General features: G+C 38.1%; 1 non-coding gene and 1 pseudogene across 1 annotated transcript; both read right to left on the reverse strand.

Moving 5' to 3' along the window:
* Positions 1-1,797: 1,797 nt before the first annotated feature.
* On the reverse strand, positions 1,798-15,800 carry LOC143890953 (pentatricopeptide repeat-containing protein At5g61800-like; annotated as a pseudogene).
* On the reverse strand, positions 15,713-15,794 carry TRNAS-AGA (transfer RNA serine (anticodon AGA)). The gene has a single exon. It is a non-coding gene; the product is annotated as a tRNA-Ser (tRNA).
* Positions 15,801-27,077: the final 11,277 nt, after the last annotated feature.

A 27,077-nucleotide genomic window follows, 5' to 3' on the forward strand; every position in this document is an offset into this window, starting at 1 on the left:
AGACCGTACATAGCTTTTGTAGTAAGCGTACTTGGTAGATTTCAGTCAAATCCAGGTTTAGAGCATTGGAATTTAGCAAAGAAAGTTTTACGATATTTGCAGAGAACCAAGGATTTCAAGCTTACCTACCGCAGAAGTAATGAAGATCTTAAGGTCATTGGTTATGCTGATTCGGATTTTGGTGGTTGCACCGATGATCTAAAATCAACATCTGGTTGCATATTCATGTTAGATGGAGGTGCCATTTTTTGGAAAGTGTCAAGCAGACCAGTTACAGCATTGTCTACTATGCATGCAGAATTTATTGCCTGTTTTGTGGCAACTTCACAGGCAACATGGATGAAGAATTTCATTGCAGGCTTACGGGTTGTAGACTCAATTACCAGACCATTGTTGATCTATTGTGATAATAGTGCAGCAGTGTTCTACTCAAAGAACAATAAAAGATCATCAGGTTCAAAGCTCATTGGTATAAAGTACTTGGTTGTGATAGAGAAGGTCAAAGAGGGAGTTACAGTCATTGAAAATATAAAGACTGAAGATATGATAGCTGATCCGCTTACTAAGGCTTTGCCGAATGCCGTTTTCAAGGCCAATGCTACAAGCATGGGATTGATTAACTCTTTTGATGTACTTGGTTAGTGGGAGTTGTTCTTTTATTTGATATATTATAATGAATAACAAGAACTACGTGTAGGCTTGATCCCACTTCTGGTACGTAGGCAGCTCTTAAAGTTTACCTAGAGCGCAGCCGGTTTGATTTAAAAAAAAAAAAAAATCTGATATCAATTAAGGAGTATAAGTTATCATTAGATAATTGTGGAAATATTCCTGGAAAAAGGAGCCTTAAGTTTTATACTTAGCATGACGGTAATAGTGACATAAGGGCTTCAGGTAAGAAGCAAAAGAGCCTTAAGTTTTACACTTACGCATGACGGTTATTAGTCACATGAGGGCTTCAGGAGAGAAGCATAAATGTTGACCCATATTGGATTTAGCGTAAAAGGATCGCATAAAGGTACGTTATTTCCATACTACACGTTCCATGTTTGTCAGCACTAATTTGTGAACGAGATTTCTGATAATTGTGATCATACTTGGTCGTACACCGTTTAATGGAGTATTGACCTCTATGGTTCGTTATTGGAATCTTGTTAGACATGATCCTGTTAGTGAGATGTTACCACATTAATCTTATTTGGCCAAAAAGATTTCCAATCTAGATACGTATTAAGGTTATTCTTATATTCAATGCTTGCCCAAGTGGGAGAATGTAAGACTTTATGTGGGCAATCATTGATCTAAGATCTATGGCCTAGATTGAAGAATGGGATTAAGTGTGAAATTACTAGAGTTGCCCGTTTCTACAGTGATCAGTGAAGGGTATAAGGGTAATCAGTGCATTTCATCCCTATCGAGACATGGATGATTAGTGTAGCCCTAGATTCAATTGTATCCGTTGGATAAAAAGATTAAGTCGACTAGAGTTCTATTGCGGGCGTGACTCTAGGAAGTCTTTTTCGATAAATATAGGGGTTGGTCTCTGCTGCCGTCTAACCTGCTATAAGGAGACCTTCCCCATGAGAGATCAGGCAGACTAGAGAGGCAGTAGAAGATCATCCCGTTCAATCCACCACCATGGGAGATCGAGGTAAGTTTCATATTCCTTTTGTATTCTAGTATATTTGCACGGGTTGATTTGCATAGTTCTAAAAGATCTAAAGTTTACAGTTAGGATGTAAACATTCTTCTATATTCAATGTAAAAAAGCCAAAGAATTACAAGAGGCTAATAAAGTTAACACACACATTTCTCTAACTGCTGTTTATAAATCCCATCCAAAACCCAATAAATCTCATCAGTGTGAGGATGCAACCTATCCCCTGCCACAAACTCATGGCTAACACCATCCAATTCAATCAAACTACAACCAGCATTTTTCTTGACCCTTCTCACATACATCAATCTCCTTATCTTAGCAACATCATCCCACCTCTTTGCATTAGCATAGATATTAGCCATGATAGAATATATCCCCCCATCTTCAGGGTCCAATTCCATCCAATGCCCAACTGCAATTTCTGCAATCTCCACATTCCCATGTATCCTACACCCCCCTAATAACCCACCCCACACAAACACATCACCCTCCATTGGCATTCCCTCTATCATTTCGATGGCTTCCTTTATCAACCCAGCTCGCCCGAGCAAATCGGCCATGCACCCATAATGCTTGAGCTCTCGATCGACCCTGTAAACACCCCCCGTCTCATCAAACAACCTCCGCGCTGTCTCCACAAGGCCGGCATGACTACATCCCACCAAAACACCTAAGAAACTCACCCCGTCAGGCCGAATTCCCACCTCCTGCATTTTCAAAAAGTAATCTAGTGATAACTCATCATGCCCGTGCATAGCGAGCCCAGAAATCATCGCATTCCATGTGAGCAAATTCTTATCCGGGCTCGACTCGAAAATGTCCCTTGCAATGCCTATGCACCCACAATTTGCGTACATGTCCACTAAGCCTGTTGATAGGAAGACATCTACTCTAATTCTATTTAGTTTTATATAATTGTGGATGTTCTTCCCTTGTTCTAACAAGCCCAATTGTGCGTACGCAGAGAGTGCACTCACCAACGCAAAATTGTCGGGCTTCACCCTGAAAACATTCATTTGATCAAACAGTTTGATTGCTTCCTTGCATTGGTTCGTCTGGGCGTAGCCCGCCAAGAGAGTACTTGTTAGTATTTTTAAATCAAAATTAGAGTTGAAAAGTCAAAGATACTTTTCTTTGTATTTAAAATTTAGAGGGAAGATTCAAATTAAAGTTTCCCTCTCTTATTTGTAAGGCAAAAGTCTTTTGCTTGATTAGGGACTTGAACCCAAGACCTCGATGTGTGTGTGAACATTGTGCTCTCTAAACCAAGGCAAAATAAATAGTCCCACATGGGAGCTTGAGAGAATTTTTCTCATCCATATAAGATGGAGAGTTGGAGAAAGGCTTGAGGATTCAACGGGCTTTAGAATTTGTTGGGTCTTGGGCTTTTAGAAGAGCACAAGCCCATGTGTAAAAAACACACACACGCGCGCGCACGCACGCGCCTCGCCGGGCCGGGCCGGGCCCGTGGTCCGGGTGTGGGTTTGGGTTTAGGTTTAGGTTTAAATGAAAATGTTATTTTTATTGCAAAAAAACCGTTTTGATTTTTACCATTTGATTTTGATATGGACACACCACCTTAATTGCAAAGAACCGTTTAGAATCTCAACGGTCACAAAAATGACTGTTGGGAGAAAAAAACGTTACTGGCCTTTAAGGGTGTGTCTTAATGGTGGCTCTCCCCAACAGGGGACGAGACAGATTGTTTTAGACAGAGAAAAGTACACAGACTTTTTTGCACTCAAGGCTTTCTGTTCTTCTTCCTTCTTCGTTCCGTTCTTTCTGAGCACAGTTCTATTGGTGATTCTGGGTGGACCAGTCAGCGAGTGCACGTGGACTTGGGCCAATTTCGGCTGTTTTATCTTGGAGCGTCGCTTCGCAAATCCCGGTTGCACCGGTAGGGGGCGGATACGATTCTTAAGGAGAGTGACCAGTGGCACTACTCAGACTTATTCTTTTCAATCCGATTTCCAAAGGGTTTTCAACCAAACAAATAAGTTCTATTCTATTTCTGATTTCCAAACAGACAGAGTTTTTCATTTCAAGTTGCAGATTTTTTGGGTTCGAATAAACCATAGATCAGATCCATACTCTATAAAAAAATTTCCAACAGTCTTAAGAATCGTATTAAAACAGATCTGATCTTATGACTTCTGATAATCCAAACCCAATTTCTGTTCTTCCCATCTCTGGTGAGAATTCCAATCCAAATTCTGTCGTTCGAACACATGTTGGGAACAAAATTCTCAATACTGTTCCTGATTTTTCCAAAATCGAACGACTAACTGGTTTGAATTACAAAAGGTGGAAACAACAAATCTTGTTTGCTTTGCAACAAATTGGTGTTGCTTTTGTCCTTACCCAACCAAAACCAAATGAAGAAACTGCTGAAAGGGATAATGCAGATTATATCTGCAAAAATAATTTGTTGAATGGTTTGTCAAATGAACTTTATAATATCTATTATTCGTATGAGCATGCTGCTGATCTTTGGAATGCCATAGAAACTAAATATGAATTAGAGGATGCTGGAAATAGGAAATATGTGATAAGAAATTTTTTAGACTTTACAATGGAAGATGGGAAACCTATTTCTGCCCAAATAGATGAGTATCAGTTCATTATTGGTGAATTGGCTAAGGAAGGTATGAAATTACCTGATACATTCATGGCTGGTTCTCTCATTGAGAAATTGCCTTTGTCTTGGAAAGATTTTAAAATCGGAATGAAACACAAGACAAAAGAATGGACCTTAGACCAAGTGGTTGTTCGGGTTAAAATTGAAGAGAAAAACAGACTTAAGGATAAACAACTAAAGGCCAAAGAGTACACCTCTAAGGCAAACATTGTTGAAACCAAGAATGATGGATCTAAGAATCTGAAACCGAAGAAGGATAAAAACTTCAAGAAATCTGGACCTAAGAAGAAAGGAGTCTGTTTTGAATGTGGGAAACCCGGACACTACAAGAAGGATTGTCGACACCGAAAGACTGGTTCATCCAGTGCTAATGTTAATCTAACCGAGGCAGATATGATTGCAGCAGTTGTGACTGGTGGAAAATCCAAAAGAGTGGGTGCTGGATACAGGTGCTACTAAGCACATATGTGGAGACCGAAGTTCCTTCTACAACTTCACTACAGTTGATGGAGGAGATCAGGTCTATATGGGCAACTCACAGACCTCGAAAGTCATGGGCAAAGGAAAAGTCCTTCTGAAGTTAACTTCAGGAAAGATACTTGCATTGCAAGAAGTGCTGTATGTGCCGGATATACGACGGAACCTGGTGTCTGGCGCGCTCCTAAACAAAAATGGACTGAAACTCACTTTTGAAGCAGATAAGGCAATCCTTAGTAAAAGTAATGTATTTGTAGGAAAGGGCTATAATGCCAATGGTTTGTTTGTACTGAATGTACTTGAAATTATGAATGAAAAACCATCTTCTTCTGCTTACATAGTTGAATCTTTTGATATATGGCATGGTAGACTAGGTCATAGAAGTGCGCCTTATATTAATTGCAACTTAGGTTTAATAAATGAAAAGATTGAACTTAGTAAAGAAAAATGTGAAATTTGTGTTGAAGCAAAATTCACTAAGAAACCTCACTTTAGTGTTGAAAGAAAAACTGAATTCTTAGAGATAATTCATAGTGATCTAGCTGACTTTAGAAATCTTGAATCTAGAGGAGGTAAAATATACTATGTAACTTTTATAGATGATTACTCTAGGTACACTAAAGTATACCTTCTTAGATTTAAAAATGAGGCTGAAGAAGCCTTTATCAAATATAAAAATGAAGTGGAAAATCAGTTAGATAAAAGAATTAAAAGACTTAGAATAGATAGAGGAACAGAATACTCTATAACTAAGTTCTGTGATGATAATGGTATTATCCATGAAACCACAGCCCCATACCAACCTGAATCAAATGGTATAGCAGAACGGATGAACAGAACCTTAAAGGATATGTTCAATGCTATGTTAATAAGTTCTGGTTTACCCTTAAACTTGTGGGGGGAAGCACTTCTGTCGGCGTGTTATATATATAACAGGATACCTCCAAAGAAGAAGGGTCAAATACCATATGATTTATGGCATAACAAGATGCCTAGTTTATCTCACTTAAGAGTTTGGGGTTGCTTGGCTAAGGTTGGAATACCTGAACCTAAGAAAAGAAAACTAGAACCTAAAACTTGTGACTGTGTATTCATAGGATATGCTCAAAATAGTACTGCCTATAGATTTCTGGTTTTGAAATCAGTTGAAAATATCCTAGAATATAACACTATTATTGAATCTAGGGATGTTGAGTTCTTTGAACATCACTTCCCTATGAAGAAAGAAATTCCTAAAGAACATAGTAATGTTTCAAGAAATCAAACTGAAACTGAAAAAGAATTGGAACCTGAGTTTCAAGAACTCAGGAGAAGTAAAAGACAAAGGAAAGAAACAAATCTAGGAGATGAGATGTTCACCTATCTAATAGATAAAGATCATGTAACTTATACTGAAGCTGTAACTTCTCCAGATGCTGTATTCTGGAAAGAAGCTATAAAAAGTGAACTAGACTCCATAATAGAAAATCACACTTGGGAACTAGTGGACCGTCCTCCTGGAACTAAAGCACTAGATATCAAGTGGATATTTAAAAAGAAGCTAAGACCTGATGGGACAATTGATAAGTTTAAAGCAAGGCTAGTAGCTAAAGGCTTTAGACAGAAGAAGGAGATAGACTACTTTGATACTTATTCTCCTGTTGCTAGGTTGTCCACCATTAGGATATTATTAGCTATAGCTTCTATTCATAAATTGGTAATACATCAAATGGATGTAAAAATAGCTTTCTTAAATGGAGATTTAGATGAAGAAATCTACATTAAACAACCTGAAGGATTCATTGTAACTGGACGTGAAAACAAAGTTTGTAAATTAATTAAGTCACTGTATGGCTTGAAACAAGCACCTAAACAGTGGAATGACAAATTTGATAGTGTCTTAATTACAAATGGCTATAAGATAAATGAATCTGATAAATGTGTTTATAGTAAGTTTAATGGTGATGAAGGTGTAATTTTGTGTGTATATGTAGATGATATACTGATTATGAGTACTAGTTTGGACATAGTTAGGACATAGTTAAATCTACTAAGAGATTTTTAATGTCAAACTTTGAAACCAAAGATATGGGAGAAGCTGATGTAATTCTAGGAATGAAAATCATTAGAAAAGAAAATGAAATAATATTGTCTCAGTCTCACTATGTAGAGAACATTCTTAGGAAGTTTGGACAATATGATAGTTCACCTGCAAAGACACCTTTAGATTGTCAGGTTCACCTAAAGAAAAACAAAGGTGAGTTGGTATCCCAAAAGGAATACTCAAGTATTATAGGTTCAGTGTCATATTTAATGAACTGTACTAGACCTGACATTGCACTAGCAGTTGGAAAACTCAGTCAACACACACATAGACCAGGACATGAACACTGGCGGGCTTTAACTAGGTTGTTGAGGTACTTAAAAGGTACAATGAATTTTAGGGGGTTTCCTGCTGTCTTAGAAGGCTATAGTGATGCGAATTGGATCTCTGATTCAAGAGATTCAGTGTCTACCAGTGGATATGTATTCACCCTTGGTGGTGGTGCGATTTCTTGGAAATCGGTTAAATAAACTTGTAGTACAAGTTCCACTATGGAAGCAGAATTTATAGCCTTAGCCCTAGCAGGAGCTGAAGCCGAATGGCTCAGGAATTTTATGGCAGATGTGCCTTTATGGCCAAAGCCAGTTCCCTCGGTGTTTCTACACTGTGACTGCCAAGCTGCTTTAGCCAAGGCAAAAAATAAGACCTATAATGGCAAAAGAAGGCATATTCGCCTGAGGCATAATTTGGTAAAGCAATACTTGAGTGAGGGAACAATAGCACTCAACTTTGTAAGGTCGGAGAGGAGTCTGGTAGATCCTCTGACAAAGCCACAGATAAACAAGGTGGTTTATGAGGCATCGCAAGGAATGGGGTTAAAGCTCGTAGCATGAACCATTAGTGATGGACACCCAACCAATGTGAAAGGAGATCCCTGGAATTTGGTTCAATGGGTACTAACAAGTCACCGGATGGTTTGTTAACACTATCACCCCGTACTCCTAGATGCAAAATGTTGGAAGATAGTGTTCACTACAAATGAGAAAGGATGAGTTATAGGCTCTTAATCAGTTCATAACCTATATTGAGTGGTATGTTACTGTGGACCCCGATCCGGGAGAGGCGGCGGGGACGTGCCCCCACGCGCGAAGTCTCTATGGATCATCCACGTGAATGGAGAGCTCTACCAAGGAACTCTCGAAAGAAAGTCCCCCTCACAGCATGAGTGACGATACAAAGGTGAGATACCTCTCGATTCGGGGACTAGCCCAGATTCGAGGCGTACCTTAAACAAAGAAGAGTCGCCATCCAAGGAAGTGGGCCAAGGATCCCATACTATGCTCTGTTGCAACGGATAACCAGAGATTATAAAAAGAGGGTTCGTGCCTGGTTACGAATTTGGAAGGTCTAAAGAGCACCTCGTCCTCCCAAGTGCAAGCACCCGGTCTCTTATGCCATTTACTTAATGATTTTGAAGAGTTTTGGGCAAAAGTCATATGAAATGAGAATCAATATCTCCGGGAAAACGTTTATCTAATCATGCATGTCTCGGAGATGAATAATAATCACACATAAAAGAAATGAAATAAGTGTCACCTAGGAATAGCTAGATTCTGAGTGACAAGCCTAAAGAGCTAGGTTATGAGTGTCATACCTAATTGGTGTCTGAGTTCTGATGTGCAAACGCATGCATGCTGCAGCTAAAGGTATAGGATCTGTACATGAAAGTAAGAAAACACAGCAAAACACACAACACAATTCAATTCTATACATGACTGGACAAAATGAGTCCTAACTCTAATGCGACCTGACTCGGACCAAGATGGCCGTCCATCCCACCTGCTCTACGTATTCCGGCCTCGGGAAGAATCGGAGTCAACGTAGTTCGATGCCCTATTCTAAACTACTATGCCTAACCATCTAGAACCGCTATCATAGACTCAATTCCACTAAACTCAACTAATTTTTAAAGCTCTTTTATACAATTGCTTAAGTTCATGTGAGTTGTAATTTTTAGGACTCTATATGCCCTAACTAATGCAAGTTGGTTAGCCTTAAGCTGATGCAGGTGGGCCCTACATCCTACGTGTATCTAGGCTATGCAACCTAAGGAAAACCATGGGTTGGTTATATGCTTCCTAGTCTAGCCATCGGTTTGACTAAGTGTCTAACCGATCAACCTGAGGCCTCCTAACTCTAGGGACACTCACACGACAGAACACACCATATCAATACAAATCAGGACAGACTCCTAACTCTAAGACATCCCAAATAGCTAGGACAGACTCCTAACTCTAGAGGAAGATCTTTTTGAAAAGGGTTTGAATATTTTTGTATTTTTGGAAGATTTGAAATGTTTATTTTTAAAGGTTTGGCTGGACTTGGGATGTGAATCCCAAGCTGCACTACGTACCCTGTTGAAAGGGATCAAGCCAACGTAGTTCAGAAATGATTTTCCTAACTACTCTCCTAATGACTCAAGATTTTTGAGATTTTTGGTTTTTTAGATGTTTTTGATGTTTTTGACACGAGAGGACTGAATCCTATCATCATAAGAGGAGGACAGACTCCTGAAATCCCGCAAAGGTTGGACAACATCCTATGCTTTGCGGGGGAAAAAGACAGAAACACAACTCTGCAAGGGTTGGACAGCATCCTATACCTTGCAAGAGCGGATAGAAGAACATGATCTGATGAAATGTTTGATAAAATCCTAACCCCTATGATGATAGAATTTGATTCCTGAACAAGAGGACTGACTCTCTAGACTAAGGACGGATTCCTATGCTAGTGGACTATCAAACTAAGATAAAGCTCACAAGTAATAAGGAAAAAGAGACCTTGTGCATATTTGGTAAAGGTAAAACACCCAGCCGGGCCGGACAGCTACCTAGCCCTAGAGTGCAACAAATGTGCAACCCAATACCCATAAGGGTAGGGGTATGTTTCCAAGCCGAGTAAGGTGTTCTCCCAAAACCAAACGACGCACAAAGAGGAGGTTTAGCAAGAGAATGAGACGGGGTAAGTCTCTTAGACACATAGGTAGGATAGAGAAAATTGCTAACGAGACTAGGCAAGTCTCCTAGGCACAGAGATGGGATAGAGAAAAATGCTAGCAAGACCGGGCAAGTCTCCTAGGATGGGTTTGGGCTATTACCTTCATCGCCCTTGCAATGAAAGGGGATTCTAGTATCTAAAGAAAATTAACAGAAATTTATAAGACTGTGTTAGTCTATCAAAGAGAAAAGAAAAGGCTACTAGATAATCGCAAATTCCATTCTATTCTTATAAAAATAAATCAAGTGCTAAGCAAAGAAGAATTTTCAATAAAAAAATCTACAGCAATCATAAAATGATAAACAACATTAATTAGTCCAGACCAGCCGCTGGATAGCCTAATAAAGTAAAAGAAAAACAATATCAAACACTTCTATGCCCAACCACAAACACCACCCCAATATGGGGATGAAATCAGATGATGCTAAAGTAATCATCTGATATCATATACACATGATAATATTTCTATATCCCGCCTTGAAATCAGACAGTACTCATGTCGATAATATCGAATAGAGTAGTCATCTGATCTCCTTCTTCCTATTAAACAATTTATTTAAATAAAAAGGAATGAGTATAATAAGCTTTGAGATAATCTCACCTGAACAATCCATTTATCTTCAGAATCTAACTCAAAACTTAAGATAAAAGAAAAATAATAAATTCTCAATATTTTATACAAAATTTTCCAATGATATTTCTAATCTATACAAAGTATAAATTAAAAGAAGCATTTATTTAATATATGTAAGCAGCGAAGTATAATTAAATCTGAAAAAATGATATTTGCTATTGCCAGATAAGGCTGTTAATATCAAAATGGAAATGGCTACCACTATTAAGGTGTGAGAGGGAACATTCTAAGACTTACTAAAGGCTGGATAAGCCTAAAAATGAAAAGATGAGCGCTATTCAGACTATGTAAGTCCTCTAATAATGGGCTTGGGCTATCGCCTTCATCGCCCTTTAAGGCACGCTATTTGTAGTAAAATCTAGAATCTATGCATAATTGAATCACAAGTCAAGATTTATCAAAATTTTGTAAATGAAAATCCCTTTTGTTCACCTGTTTGAATTGAATTTTCAACACTCAAGTGTTTAAAACATAAGTCTAGACCTCGTACTACGTGTCAAACATAAAAAATGACATCAATAACTAACCACAGAACCAAAGGCCATGCTCTGTTGTGACAAATATTTCACCTTCACAAAGAATTTTTTTTTTATCTTTTGAAAACTTCAGAAATTAATTTAGACAAAATGAAAGAACGAAATGAACTTATATAGTCATCACATTAAAAAAAATAAACCTGCTAATATTGATATGGACATTCCCAAAATTGACATTGTTGACAATCAAAATAGAATCACTTTGACTTCATGTAACCAAGAGAACTGTTATAAGCATTACCATGACTCAGCAATTAAGGGATGAGCTGCTATAAACATAAGAAGAGGAAAAGGTACTATAGACATTACTATAACAACATTGGAAGGGCTGCTATGAACCTTTTCATGATCCAACACCAAAGGAGGGTTGCTATTAGACCAATAATTAAGCAAGGATTGACATGCCTAGGCGGAAACTAACAACACCATAACAACAATTTACATGTTCTCACGAAAACCAACAGCACTAATACAGAGAGTAGTTATTCATTTGCACCATAAGAACTTTAAAGCATTTAGTTTCTGAAATTTTCAATGCAAATCAATTCCATTACATCTCTAAATTCAGCAACATGATGGAGTAATATGCATCCGGAAAGAACACCTAGCCATATCATTTATCTTCTCTCTTCTTCCTTTTTTTTTTTATCTTGAAATGAGATAAATAAGCTTTGTAGTGAAAAGATGCTTTTTAAATGATACAACCCTATTTCTACAGAAATATAGGTGTAATAAGAAATATGATTCAATGCATCCTTCTCTTACAAACGAATTCACCTTGGACTAATTTTACCAATAGAATCAATCATAACCCTCACGATTCTCAAGGAACAATCCAGCAATAATAAAAACAGAGAATATGAGATACTTTCAAGGGAATAATAATCAAAAATTGAAAGAAAAGATCATACATTTTAGCTAAATTACTTTAAACATTGCAGTTGACTTTTCATTAGCTTTCCTTGGGCAATACTACTGAATAGGTGATGATCCAAACCTGAATTCTTGATCCTTCTCTATCTCTTTCTCATTATAAGCTTTCCTTCCTTTTTACCTCTTTTCAGATCCTCACAAATTTAACAAATAGTAGATAAGCAAATCTCAGGCTTCTAATAAGAAAAACAACAGATCTGATATAGTATGATGGCCGATGGTCTAATAGGATGACGAGAAAATTAGAGAATAGAAGATCGTTACAAATTCCAGCAAGAATTACAGGAAAATAGCCGGAAAAATAAGGATCACATGGGAAGAAAGCACAACAGGTTAGGGTTTCGGTTGAAGAAGGATCAGATCTCGGCCGGAGCTCCGACGAAGTCACCGGGGAAGATGATCGGAGAAATGAAAATGAAATCTTAACATCACTCTCTTTTTCCCTCTCTCGCTCTCTCTGCTTACAAAAAAACCTAGATCCCCTTTTTGATTTCTCAGATCTATCGAAGCAGAGGCTCTCTCTCTCTCTCTATAGCTCTGTGTACAACCAAATCTCGATCTGATTCGATCAATCGAACCAAACACTTTCTCTCTTTGTGACTTCTTCTTCTTTAGAAATGATAAAATGCTAAATAGACAACAAGAGAGATGACCGGCCAAAAATCTTAGCCAGAGAAATTATTCCTCTCTCTCGGATTTTTCTTCACTGCTTGAATCAAAGAAATCTGAGCACGGGAATGTAGATCCAAGATCCCTATGGTAAATGATAGTAAAATCTAGGGTTTCAAGCATTAGATTTACAGTTTTATCAAGGAGAGTAAAATTTAAGAGCAAGAGGAAGGAAATATCGCAGCAAAAATGAGGAGCCGGCCGGAAATTGACCGGAATTTTGGCCGGAGAAAATCCGAGAAGAAGATCGGAGAAGGATAAGATTGGGGATTTTGGGGATCGGTGGATTTTCCTCTCTATCTCTCTCAGATTTTTTTAGAAAATGAAAATCCCTCTGTTTTTAACGAAAAACGGGCTTTATATAAGAGAATGCCAAATTCGCACCCCCTCTATTACCTTGGACAGCCTCATCTAGGATAATCCACCCCCCTTTTGTGGTTTACACTATGGACACTCTCCCATCTCGTTCGCTAGGCAAACGCTCTCGGAATTCGACGAAATTTTGCGGGGGCCCAGCTGGGACCTTAAGCTAGCCTAGGGTGAAGTTTGGGGCCCTACCTCGTTGATTTGATGGGATTTTTCATGAAAATGGGAGGTTTAGGGCATGGTCAAAATGGGGTGTCTACAGTTACTTTCAGTGCATACATGATGATTGACCTAAGTGAATGTGGAAGTAAAGCCGCCTCCTATGAGAATTTAACGAGTAATTCTCTAACATTCATGAGAACCAAGAGGGGAACAAGGCCAAAATATTCCAAAACTGTGATTGAATCACCAAGGAATTGATGGTAGGGTGTGGGTGACAGGTTTTTACATCTACAAGGAAAGGTTGAAGGAGTCTAACTCTACCCGTACTCGGTAACGTAATCTGTTTATCCTAAATATCGGTTGAAGTCCAAAAGACACCGGTATGAATCCGCTCTATTATTCTAATGTGCTCAGATACTTCCGTTTTTAAAACTGTAGCTGTATTTTGAATATTGTGGGGGATTGTTAGTATTTTTAAATCAAAATTAGAGTTGAAAAGTCAAAGATACTTTTCTTTGTATTTAAAATTTAGAGGGTAGATTCAAATTAAAGTCTCCCTCTCTTATTTGTAAGGCAAAAGTCCTTTGCTTGATTGGGGACTTGAACCCAAGACCTCGATGTGTGTGTGAACATTGTGCTCTCTAAACCAAGGCAAAATAAATAGTCCCACATGGGAGCTTGAGAGAATTTTTCTCATCCATATAAGATGGAGAGTTGGAGAAAGGCTTGAGCCTTCAACGGGCTTTAGAATTTGTTGGGTCTTGGGCTTTTAGAAGAGCACAAGCCCATGTGTAAAAAACACACACACGCGCGCGCGTGCCTCGCCTCGCCGGGCCGTGGCCCGGGTTTGGGTTTGGGTTTAAGTTTAAATGTTATTTTTATTACAAAAAAACCGTTTTGATTTTTACCCTTTGATTTTGATATGGACACACCACCTTAATTGCAAAGAACCGTTTAGAATCTCAACGGTCACAAAAATGAGTGTTGGGAGAAAAAACGTTACTGGCCTTTAAGGGTGTGTCTTAATGGTGGCTCTCCCCAACAGACACTTTCAGGTCTATAAAATGGAACGAGACAGATTGTTTTAGACAAAGAAAAATACACAGACGTTTTTGCACTCAAGGCTTTCTGTTCTTCTTCCTTCTTCGTTCCATTCTTTCTGAGCACAGTTCTATTGGTGATTCTGGGTGGACCAGTCAGCGAGCGCACGTGGACTGGGGCCAATTTCGGCTGTTTTATTTTGGAGCGTCGGTTCGCAAATCCCAGTTGCACCGGTAGGAGGCGGATACGATTCTTAAGGAGAGTGACCAGTGGCACGACTCAGACTTATTCTATTCAATCCGATTTTCAAAGGGTTTTCAACCAAACAGATAAGTTCTATTCTATTTCTGATTTCCAAACAGACAGAGTTTTTCATTTCAAGTTGCAGATTTTTTGGGTTCGAATAAACCATAGATCAGATCCATACTCTATAAAAATTTTTCCAACAGTACTCCATGAAATAACATCTTTATTAGGCATCTCATAAAAAATTCTCAGCGCCAGGACCATCTCACCGGCCGTGACAAACCCAGCAATAAGCGCATTGTAAGACACGATGTCCCTTCGAGGACTTTCCTTGAACAATTGGCATGCTTCTTCCAATGAATTCGAATTCGAGTACATGTAAATTAAGGTGTTTTTTACAAAGATGTCACTGCCAAAGCCGAATTTTAGTGCTTGTGAGTGCAAAGTTCGGCCTAGCACGGGCACGTGTAGGCATGCACATGCCTTGAGTACAAAGGGGAAAGTGTGTGAGTCAGGGGGTATGCCTAGGCTACGCATTTTAACAAACAGGAGGAGGGGAGATAAAGGGGAGGAGAGGAGGGTGTGGGCCCGGATTAAAGTTTTGTAAGAGAAGGTTGATGGGTTTGGGATTGATTGAAGAGGGATATGGCATAGTCTATGGAGGAGAGGGGGTTGAGGAGTGTGAAGGAGTAGAGGAATTTGGCTAGTATTAATGAGGGGTTGAGGGAGATTAGGCTTTGTGGGGCATGTATTTTCTTGAGTTCTTGGAGGGTCTAGAAATGGTTGAGAAGGAGAATTGTTGGGTGTATTGACATTAGCATTTCAGTAGCTTTGAATTGAATGGTTGAGTGTGGGAAGGGTTTAAGATTTTAGTGATTTGGGTTTTGAATTGATTGATTTGGATAACAGATGTTAGTGATTTTGGTTACAGATATTAATGATTTGGGTTTGTATCAATGAAAGGTAGACAGAAAATGAGGCCTTTTTTGTATGGCTTGGGCATGGATTTTCTTGGGTTTTTGGAGGGACTTGCAATGGTTGAGAAGGAGAATTGTTGGGTGTATTGACATTAGCCTTTCAGTAGCTTTGAATCGAATGGTTGGGTGTGGGAAGGGTTTAACCTACCCCAAAGTCGAAGGATATTTCAGTTAAAATACTCTCAGAAACCAAATCAAAAAAGAAGAGACAAACTGAGTTTTTGTAATTATTAATACAAGGCAGTGCCAATATTGGTAGCCTTTTTGAATGGCAAAACAAAAGTTATAAAAATCGTGAGCGGCAGGATTCGAACCTGCGCGGGCAGAGCCCACATGATTTCTAGTCATGCCCGATAACCACTCCGGCACGCTCACATTCATGTTAATGTATTATATTTTACTTTAGAAATATCTTCAGAAAATCCATCTTTCTTAAAACCTGTTTCTTTTTCTCACGTGCGCGATTTGGATTCAACTGAATCCATTGATGTACAACTATAGCCCATTGTGTTGACCCCACATTGATGGGTTGATATTAGCCCCTTAATCTACCAGTCCTTCTTTTGGGACTCTGCGAAGAAAGCTAGACAGTTGATTTTCCCCTCTAGTTCTTTGATGTTACAAATAGGATGTTCCTTAGCATGGAAATAGAAGGAGCCAGGAATTTGCAAAAGGGGGGCAAACAAATATTGTTATATAATAATTAAGAGGAAAGTTTTTATGCGCACGAGCGTAGAGAGCTCCCTGCACACAAGTGGCTTAAAAAGCTACCGATTGGTTCGTATGGCAGGTCCACCTCTGCGGGGTCCACAAGAAGCGACGAATCGGTGGCTTTTTAAGCCACTTGTGCTAGAGAGCTAAGGATCACTTTTCTCAATAGTTAATAAATCTTCATAAAAGCCTCAAAGGCACCATGATATTGGAAAAAAACCAAGAAAAATGAGTTAACCAAATACTTGAAAATAAATTTTCCATGGCAAAATATTTCTCTTCTTCCAAACAACCCCTAAGAGACAACCATTATTTCAAGGAAAAATTCTCAAAAAATTGTGATTTTTATCTTAAAATCTCAAAAAAGGGTGAAGTTGGCTAATTTCTCAAAAAGGGGTGAAACGCATCCCAATGAGTGTTTTAGGGCTAAAATTAGGGGTGTAAACGGATCGAATTCAAATCGGATATGGCTATATCCGAATTCGATTACAGTATACACTATTCGAATTCGGATTCGGATTCGAATCTAACGGATATTTAATATCTACTACCGAATTCGTATCTGTCGGATATTGTTCGAATTCGGATATTAACCGTATCCGTTTATCTGGTAAATTCGAACATTTTATTGCAGCACTTTATCTTTCTTCTCTTTCTTACTCCTCGAATAAATTTTCCAAACCCTAAAACCAGACCTCTACCTTCTCTTCACAAAATTAACTCTCAAACCCTAAAATATATGAGATCCTCTTCTTCCTTTTAAAACAAAGGCAGAGAGAGAGGCAGTGGGGATGGATGATGGTGTTGGAAGTGGTCTTTGGGTTTTTATTTTTATTTTTTTAATGTATATGATGGAATAGGTTTGGGTTATTTTGAGCAGGGGAAGTGGAAGTGCTGATTGTGGAAGATGAAGAGAAATGAGGATGGAGATGAGGATTGGGTTAGAGATGTAGGTGACTGGCGGTGATAGAGGTGGCTGTGAGAAGGTGGAGAGGCGCGACGGTGGATTTTGGTGGGGTTGGAGGCACCAAGGAATGCCAAAGATGGTGTCTCAGCCTCCTCCTTTCCCCTCTCTTGCTTCTCCTTGCAAACCTTAGAAGTCCCCTCTTTTAATTGCATTTTGGGTTTTTATATAACCCTAAGTTAGAAAATTGATCTGAGCCGTCCATTTACCATCAATGACTATGGCCTTTTTGCTCTAGAATTCTCTAGAAACTATGACATCATCTTTCAATCACCATCATTCATTTGTCTCTTTCATCCTACAGCCCACATTTGTAGCTTCATAAAGAAGCCATGTCAAACTCCAAGAATGCCCTTAAAATGAGAGATTACTTCATTTCCTACCCAAAAAACTTTTTGCTTTTGTTTTTTTCTAAAAAGAAAATTCACTTTTCTTTTAGAAACAAGTGTGTCATTACTAAAAATAAATATTAATGATATTATTAATAATAAATAAAAATGATACTTCTCGGATTCGGATGTTAAACGGATCGGATATACCATTTACCAAATTCGCATCCGCTAAGAGCCGGATATCTCATAAACGGATTCGGATAATATCCGCTTGAAACGGATCCGGATAATATTCGCTTTAAACGGATTCGGATGCGGACGGTAATCGAATTTTCAAATATCCATTTACACCCCTAACTAAAATGCCCTTATGTTGCCTTTCCCTCCAAGAAAATGAGCAACAAATCCCAATGCATTTCACCTACCAATTTGACTTTTTTACCTTCTTCTTCCCATGCCAAAATCAAACTCCATCTGTTGTAAAAATCCCAAATGAAAATTCATTGCAGAGAGGTGAAACTCCCCTCTCCTAAAATGTAGATTTTATTAGATCTTTTCTTTGGCTATCAAACCTAAGCTTCTCAAGTAGGTCCATTGTGCATGCATTTAACATGGTCCTTACACTGCTATGGTGTATTGTCATCTTGTTTACTTGTGAGGGATTTGTTATGGTTGTATTAGGCATTTGTTCATCCTCTTTCCAATGCTATGGTGTATTGTTATAATCTCTCTATCTCTCTATTGCCCTCTATGTTTCTATTTAGAGTAAACCAGGATGAAGCTCATGTCTATACAATTACAACTACTATAAATAGTGAGAATGACTGTATTTATTGGATTTTAAACACTCGGAACCACTAATTAGACCTACGAACCACTAATTATACATAGGAACCACTAATTTTACCTAGGAACCACTATTTACCAGTATTTAGTGGTTCCAAGGTGTAAATAGTGGTTCACACAATCTAATATTACTTCAGTAGATGTCAAAGTTGTAATGAATGTATGAACAATGGGTTAAATAGTTGTCTAAACAGTCAGATCTTATCGTGGTTCATAGTTTAGATGGTCTAATACTTGTTCCGTTCCGAGAGTTTAAATTGTGAGATTGAAATAGTTATGCAGTTAAAACTACTATAAATAGTGAGAATGACTGTATTTATTGGATTTTAAACACTCGGAACCACTAATTAGACCTAGGAACCACTAATTAGACCTAGGAACCACTATTTACCAGTATTTAGTGGTTCCAAGGTATAAATAGTGGTTCACACAATCTAATATTGCTTAAGTGGATGTCAAAGTTGCAATGAATGTATGAACAATGGGTTAAATAGTTGTCTGAACAGTCAGATCTTATCGTGGTTCATAGTTTAGATGGCCTAATACTTGTTTTGTTGCGAGAGTTTAAATTGTGAGATTGAAATAGTTATGCAGTCAAAACCACTATTAAAAGTGAGAATGACTGTATTATTCAATTTTAAACACTCGGAACCACTAATTATACCTAAGAACCACTATTTATACCTTGGAACCACTATTTAGTGGTTCCAAGGTATAAATAGTGGTTTCAAGGTAGAAATATTGCTTCACACAATCTAATATTACTTCAGTGGATGTCAAAGTTGTAATGAATATATGAACATTGGGTTAAATAATTGTCTAAACAGTCAGATCTTATCGTGGTTCATAGTTTAGATGGCCTAATACTTGTTCCGTTTCGAAAGTTTAAATTGTGAGATTGAAATAGCTATGCAGTCAAAACTACGATAAATAGTGAGAATGACTATATTTATTAGATTTTAAACACTCGAAACCACTAATTAGACCTAGTAACCACTAATTTAACCTAGGAACCACTATTTACCAATATTTAGTGGTTCCAAGGTATAAATAGTGGTTCCAAGGTAGAAATATTGCTTCACACAATTTAATATTACTTCAGTGGATGTCAAAGTTGTAATGAATGTATGAATAGTGGATTAAATAGTTGTCTAAACAGTCAGATCTTATCATGGTTCATAGTTTAGATGACCTAATACTTGTTCCGTTCCGAGAGTTTAAATTGTGAGATTGAAATAGCTATGCATTTAAAACTACTATATATAGTGAGAATGACTGTATTTATTGGATTTTAAACACTCGGAACCACTAAATAGACCTAGGAACCACTAATTATACATAGGAACCACTAATTTAACCTAGGAACCACTATTTAGTGGTTCCAAGGTATAAATAGTGGTTCCAAGGTAGAAATATTGCTTCACACAATCTAATATTATTTCAATGGATGTCAAAGTTGTAATGAACGTATGAACAATGGGTTAAATAGTTGTCTAAACAGTTAGATCTTATCGTGGTTCATAGTTTAGATGGCCTAATACTTGTTCCGTTCCGAGAGTTTAAATTGTGAGATTGAAATAGCTATGCAGTCAAAACTACGATAAATAGTGATAATGACTGTATTTATTGGATTTTAAACACTCGGAACCACTAAATAGACCTAAGAACCACTAATTATACCTAGGAATCACTAATTTAACCTAGGAACCACTATTTACCAATATTTAGTGGTTCCAAGGTATAAATAGTGGTTCCAAGGTAGAAATATTGCTTCACACAATCTAATATTACTTCAGTGGATGTCAAAGTTGTAATGAATGTATGAACAATGGGTTAAATAGTTGTCTAAACAGTCAGATCTTATCGTGGTTCATAGTTTAGATGGCCTAATACTTGTTCCGTTCAGAGACTTTAATTTGTGAGATTGAAATAGCTATGCAGTCAAAACTACGATAAATAGTGATAATGACTGTATTTATTGGATTTTAAACACTCGGAACTACTAAATAGACCTAAGAACCATTAATTTAACCTAGGAACCACTATTTACCAATATTTAGTGGTTCCAAGGTATAAATAGTAGTTCCAAGGTAGAAATATTGCTTTACACAATCTAATATTACTTCAGTGGATGTCAAAGTTGTAATGAATGTATGAACAATGAGTTAAATAGTTGTCTAAACAGTCAGATCTTATCGTGGTTCATAGTTTAGATGGCTTAATACTTGTTCCGTTCCGAGAGTTTAAATTGTGAGATTAAAATAGCTATGGAGTCAAAACTACTATAAATAGTGAGAATGACTGTATTTATTGGATTTTAAACACTCGGAACCACTAATTAGGCCTAGGAACCACTAATTTTACCTAGGAACCACTATTTACCAGTATTTAGTGGTTCCAAGGTATAAATAGTGGTTCGAAGGTATAAATAGTGGTTCCAAGGTAGAAATATTACTTCACACAATCTAATATTACTTCAGTGGATGTCAAAGTTGCAATGAATGTATGAACAATGGGTTAAATAGTTGTCTAAACAGTTAGATCTCATAGTGGTTCATAGTTTAGATGGCCTAATACTTGTTCTGTTCCGAGACTTTAAATTGTGAGATTGAAATAGTTATGCAGTCAAAACCACTATAAAAAGTGAGAATGATTGTATTTATTGGATTTTAAACACTCGGAACCACAAATTAGACCTAGGAACCACTAATTTTACCTAAGAACCACTAATTTTACCTTTTCACATGTTTTACACCTGTCTGACGGAATGGTGGAAAGATCGACCTGTAATTGGTTTTCCTACCTGTTTGGTCAAATGGTGAAAAAGTCGACCTGCAGGTCGACCTTTTATGGCAAATTCACACTTGTTTGCGAAGAATGTTAAAAGGTTGACCTTCAGGTGTGACCCGTACAGTACTATTTGCATTGTATTTCATTAGATCACCCTGTGTAAATGATTTTTTAGGCACAACCTATTTGCATTGTGACTTATCTAATGGACGGTTTGGATCATCCTATGGTGAGGTATGGGTGGGGCCAAAAGAAACCGTTGGTGGAATGGTGGGCCCATCTTTGAACAACGTAGGCCCCACCCATACCACACCATAGGATGATCCAAACTGTCCATTAGATGGGCCATAAATGTAAATATGTTGCGTCCCATAATATCATTTCGATAGGCTGGTCCTAGCCCTTCGATCTAAATAGAAACTACATCTTATGCAACCTCTATAGATTGTAGGGTTGTGATCATCCTATGGAAATGATTTTGGGGCACAACCTATTTACATTGTGGCCCATCAAATGAATGGTTTGGATCATCCTATGGAGTTGGCCGTATAGTAACATTAAGGCCCGTCCACAATATAGGATGATCCAAGCCCTCCATGGTTTGGATAATCCTATAGAATTGATCGTATAGTAACATTAAGGCCCAATCGTAGGCCCCACCTATATTTTTCAAATTGAAGCGTAGCGACCACAACATAGGATGATCCAAGCTGTCCATGGTTTGGATCATCCTATGGTGTGGTTTGTACAGTAACATTAACCCAGTTTAGGCCCCACCCATATTTTTAAAATGAAGTGTACCGTGCAGACCATAGGATGATCCGAGCCGTCCATTTGATGGGCCATAACATCAATGGCTTGTGCCCCAAAAATCATTTGCATAGGATGATCACAACCCTCTAATGTATAGAGGTTTCCATAATAAGAAATTTCTCTTTATATCTGAGGGCTAGGATCATCATATGGAAATGGTTTTTTGGGACACAACCTATTTACGATGTGGCCTATCGAATGGACTTCTTGGATCATCCTATGGTCTGGACGATACACTGTTATAGTGGGTTGGATTTGGGCACCAACTCACCAAGGAGGAGAATTTTGGGGGGGGCCTCAATTGTTCCTGTTGTGGAGAGAGAGAGAGAGAGAGAGAGAGAGAGAGAGAGAGGTGGGAAAAGGTCAAAATGTTAGGTGAAATGCGTTTGGATTTGTTGCTTATTTTATTAGAGGGAAAGGCAACATAAGGGCATTTTCGTCCTAAAACAATCATCGGGATGCGTTCTACCCCTTTTTGAGAAATTAGCCAACTTCACCCTTTTTTGAGATTTTAAGATAAAGAGAATTTTCCTTATTTCAAAGAAAAAAATGCTAACAAGAAAGTCACTTCTACAATAAAGTAGGATACGATTTAACTTCTGTAGAGTAATAGTTTTGCGCAAAAAGGGATTGCCCACCTTTTTCACTTAGGACAACCCCTCAAGTGAATTTTTGACTACTCTATTACACTATAGTGGGCTGTCCTGTGTAAAAAAGTGGGCAAGTATACCATGGCCAAAAAAAGGGAGATATTTTAGTAAACAGAAAGATACCATATATGCAAAAGTTGGAAGGGCAACTGCACCATTCGTAAAAACTAAGAAATAAAAGGGGGCGCACAAGAGGCTCTTTTAGGAATTTAAATGTATATGGAAATTTTTTTGAGATTTTTTAGGGGGGCAACTGCCCCCCTTGCCCCCCCCCCCCCCTACATCCGTCCATGCGGAATAGCCGAATAGGACCATGTTCATTGCCTCATGACAGTCTACAAGAAGCCTCCATTACACCTACCTGTTCCCATGGAACCTGCTAACTTAGCATTGATCTTGAAGGTGATTGTCTCACTCGTAAGTGAAAAGTGAGACTTAGGCCATGTTTGGAGACCATGAAATTGTTTTCCATGAAATATTAGTTTATCAAGTGGTGAGAGAGGGGTAAGGAGGGTGGGAGAAGGAGAGAATTGAGAGGACATGAATGAGGAGAGGGTGGGAAGTGGAGGTAAAATAAGGAAAAATTATATCATATTTTGAGTGGAGGTTTTTTCCTTAATTTTCAGCCTTTTCTTTCCTTCTCCCTCTCCCGTCCTTCCTCACCATTGGTTAAGCTAATATTCCATGGGAAAAAGAATTCATTGTTCCCAGAAATGGCCTTAACCTTGTCCTTTTTCTCTCTTCTCCATCCTGTTGGGGTAATTGTATCTCAAAATTATCATGTCCACTGTTATTGTAATATGTCAAAGTATAAAAGATAAATAACACCTTTCTCCAACAGCTTAAGCTTTTGGAGAAGTTGGTAAGTTAATATGGTATCAGAGCCAAAGGTCTCGAGTTCAAACCTCCCGGATAGCAAAAATCCACATGCGATGGTTGGCCCAAAGTGGGACCACATGTGCCACGTGTTTGCCAAGTGGGCCACACGTGCGAGGGAGTGTCAAAGTATAAAAGATAAATAACACCTTTCTCCAACAGCTTAAACTTTTGGAGAAGTTGGTAAGTTCACATAATATTTTAGCCAAGAAAAATGGTTCACATGAACCAAGGATAGCAAAAATATCCGAGGATAAAATAAACAAGTTGCTATTCCAGTGGAGAGCAGCCCCATTCTCAAGTTTGACTCTCAAACATGGAAAAATAACAATTAGAATGCAAAATTCATAATTTTGGCTACTAAGCATTACAACTTAATATCTAGTCTTCCACATTTAACATGTTATCCTAGGGGTGCAACTTGGGTCAGGCTCAACCCGAACCTGTTTCAACCCGATTCATGTTATCCTAGGGGTGCAACTTGGGTCAGGCTCAACCCGATTTCAGCTCGGGTTGGACTGCCGTTTCCTCGGGTTGGGTTGGGAAACGCCAACCCCATTTAACCCGCTTCCTCTTAATTTTGTTGTAATTTTTTCAAATTATTATGTTAATGTTTTCTTCTATATTTTTCTTCTTCTTTTTTTGTTTTTCGCCCAGGGCTTGCCGAACCCAACCCAACCTGACTAGAAAAATCGGGCTTAGACCGGTTGGGTTAGGGTTGCGAGATTTAGAGGCAGGTTTGTTAAGGTTGTCCCTCCTCGACCCGAGACTTGAGTCGGGTTAGGGTTAGGGTTGAGGTAATGCCACTTCGGGTTGAACTAGGGTTGGCCTCAACCGGATCGAACCCGGCCCAAGTTGCACCCCAGTAATCCTCTAAGCATAGCATTCGAGGATTGTAGTTATTACTGTTAGTTATTACAAAAGGTTTGCAAAAAATGAATGGTCTAAAGAATAAAGGCTTGTTTTGACTTTTAGGATATCTGCAAGTCTTTGATTGCTTGGACCCATTTGGTTCCACTTGTGATGATCCATCAGATCAACGGTCTCGATCATAGAAAAAACATGTGGCACATGCTGCTCATCTGTCAGGCCCCACTATGGAAGATGGTCCCATATATCAAACGATCCTAACCATCTAATCTGCCCGTGACCCAAAAAATTGGAAGGCAATCAGAAAATTCTCAACATATCAGAGGGTTAAGCTACTGTAATGGGAGAGATTTGGGAGGCATGGCCCACCCAAAGGATGAATAGTTGGATTATTACATAGACAGGTAGGCCCCGCTTCTACTTTTTCCTGCCAATCTGACAATCTGTTTCCAAAGGAAACATGGATACATGACATGTACGTATTTCTCTTTCAATGAAAGCGTTTCCGATAATTGAATTTACTGAAATACCCCTAGAGCTAAACAGAAGGTTCGCGTAAAAAAAAGGGTATAACTGTCCGAGAAAGGGAGAAGGAATTTAAGAAATAGTCCCACATCGGATTTTAAAAAAGAGCTTTGCACCACCATTATAAGCTGGTTAGAGTACTTTAGAATGAAACGCACAAATCAGTTAACTATCTGTACAAGTATATGTAGGGATTGTATACGGTGCGAGAGTGAAAACTGGTATTTTTTGAAAAGTACAGTGGGGCCATGTGAAAGAATGATCCAAAATGTTCATTTGTTGAGCCACGATGTAAATAGGGAGATGACCAGTAGGGTACACCCAAGGTTTAAAATTTTGGTTTGGGTAACTGTTTCAGAAATCCGGAATTTTGTAACACTTTTTTTTTTTAATAAATAATGTCATTAAACCGAAATTTTGGTAAGGAGCGAAAAATGGAATTTTCGGAAAATTCCGGTTTCGGTCCCCACCGGTATCCGAAATTTCGGATTTCGGTCAAAATTTTAAACCATGGGTAAGGCTTATTTATGTTGTGACCCAACAAATGAACACTTTGGTTCATCCTATGAAGCGGGCCCTATTGTTCTTTTGTAAAAATACTAGACTTCATAGGATGATCCTAGCCCTCAGATCTAGAAGGCCTGCACGTTATAAAAACCTCTATAGATCGGAGGGTTAGGATCATCCTATGGAGATGAGTCTTAGGGTACACCCTATTTATGATGTGGTCCAACAAATGAACAGTTTGGATCATCCTATGAAGTGGGCCCCATTGTTCCCAATACTCATTTTCAAGTTGGCTGTGTGAACGGACTATGAACGAACCCCACCCAATGGCTTTTATAAGAGGTCGGCCAATTTTTAGCCAATTACATTGTAGATATGAATACTGTTTCGTAAAGACTTAATGACTGAAGAATTTTTTGTAAATAGTAAAAAAAATTATTAGAAAAATATAATAAATAAGAGCAATGATAGATGCAAGGGAGGCCCTGCATAAACAGCCGGAAAAAGGCCCTTGATTGGTTCCACATCATCAAGTGTAAAAGAATTTACTTTTTCAACTGATTTGAAACGGTTACACTCGATGATGTGGAACCAATCAAGGGCCCTTTTCCGGCTCTTTATGCAGGCTCCCTTGCATCTATCATTCCTCAATAAAATAATCATATCAATCAAATTTAACAAAAGATAGGATTTACTTTTTTTGAATGGTGAAAATTTTCATTAAAAAAGGAAAGACGAGGTGGTCAATCCAAAAGAAATACAGGAGCAACAGAACATATCGAATTTACTACCCATACCTTACTCATGATATTTACTCTTGACGAGCCTAATTAATATCAAATTTAGTGCAAAATATGACACTAGACATCTATCATATCAAATGCTAATTATAAATAGAGGAATGATAGACGCAAGGGCTAAAGAAGGGCCCTTGAATAGATCCACATCATCAAGTCCAACCGAATTCAGTTTCTCAACCGACTGTAAAAATGACGTGGATCTATTCAAGGGCCCTTCTCCAGCCTTTGCATCTATCATTCCTCTTATAAATATTACTTTTTGGTTGCTTATCTGCTTAAAGGAATGATAGAATGAAGGGTGCCCTTGCAATAAAACCAGTTACAAGAGCGCCCCTAATGGTCATTGTCAACAAAGTGCATTTATTGTTTATTTGCTTAATATGTCTTTAAATTTTATTTGTATACCTTTGAAATTTGTCTCTTTTGAAAAAAAAAAAAAAAACCTAACTTATTTTATATATAAGGTAATAGAGTATTAATCAAATTTTAACATCAATGACATGAGTTAAATAAGACGAATAAGAAACGTCTTATTTGCTTAAAATTAGTGGAACCATACAAGGAATATTAACATGGCTATGCACAAAGATGATACTCATAAATTGAAAAATGAGAAAGTCACAGTTACACTGAAAGTGACTCTCTGGGCAGATGTTCTATTCACAAAAAGTGGATAGATGATTATGTTGGGATGTAGCTTCAGCCCACAAAATGGATAATTTGGGTACTGATGGTTTAGTTGGTCACTGTTTGCATTTCTTATATGGTTTATCAATGTGGTCTCACTGTTTTCTAAACCCTTTCCAAACTGCCTTCATGGCCTGAAATTTTGGCTCAAGACAATGTTCCCTGAAATCTTACAAGCAAATATCTAACCGAAGTAAGAAAAGAATCAGTCTTCTGTAAACTAATCTGAAATTTCAGTTGAAAAAAAAGTTGCATGAACAAAATATAGAAATCCAAACCAAAAAGCA

The sequence above is a fragment of the Tasmannia lanceolata genome, unplaced genomic scaffold (genome assembly GCF_043159265.1).
Source record: "Tasmannia lanceolata isolate RefF3 unplaced genomic scaffold, GAP_Taslan_0.1 ptg000013l, whole genome shotgun sequence".
NCBI lineage: Eukaryota > Viridiplantae > Streptophyta > Magnoliopsida > Canellales > Winteraceae > Tasmannia > Tasmannia lanceolata.